Genomic DNA, 811 nt, shown 5'->3' with positions numbered 1-811 from the left:
GGGGGTCCCAGAATCCATGTCGGGGGTCTGAGTCCATCCTGGAGGTCCCGGAGACCACGTTTAGGGGGTCTGTGTCCACTCTGGGGGGTCCCAGAATTTATGCTGGGGGTCCGAGTCCATCTCGGGGGTCCCGGAGTCCGCGTTCGGGGGGTCTGTGTCCAACTCTGGGTGCTCCAGAGTTCATACGGGGGGGTCTGCGTCCACTCTGGTAGTCCTGGAGTTCATATTGCGGGCCTGTGTCCACACTGAGGGTCCCACGGTCTGCGTTGGTGGGGGTTTGTGTTCACTCTGGGGGTCCCGGAATTCATACTGGGGGTCCGAGTCTATCCCGGGGGTCCTGGAGTCCGTCTTGGGGGCGGGTCTGTGTCCACCCTGGGGGTCCCGGAGTCCGTGTTGGGGGTCTGAGTCCATCTTGGGTGTTCCGGAGTCCGCGTTGGGGGGTCAAGGCCAACCCGAGGGTGCGAGGTTTTGTGTTGGAGGCCGGGTCCGTGCCGGTGGTCCTGGAGTCTGTCTTGGGGGCGGGCCCGGGGTCCTGGGTGGGGAGGTCGGGCCCACTCCGGGGGTCCCAGGTTTTGCGTTGGGGACTCGGGTTCCTCCCGGGGTCCCGGAGCCCACGTTAAGAGTCTGTGTCCATCCTGGGGTCCCGGAGTCCATCGTGGGCGGGGTCTGTGTCCACCCTGGGGATCCCGGGGTCCGCGCTGGGGGGTTCTGTGTCCACTCTGGGGGTCCTGGAATCCATGTTGGGGATCAGAGTTCATCCTGGAGTCTGCATTCGGGGGTCGGGCTCACCCCGGGGGTCCCGGAATCCGCG

This window comes from Carlito syrichta, unplaced genomic scaffold, assembly GCF_000164805.1.
Source record: "Carlito syrichta isolate Samal-C Ts95f unplaced genomic scaffold, Tarsius_syrichta-2.0.1 Scaffold307020, whole genome shotgun sequence".
Classification (NCBI taxonomy): domain Eukaryota; kingdom Metazoa; phylum Chordata; class Mammalia; order Primates; family Tarsiidae; genus Carlito; species Carlito syrichta.
Note: the sequence above shows the minus strand (reverse complement) of the source record.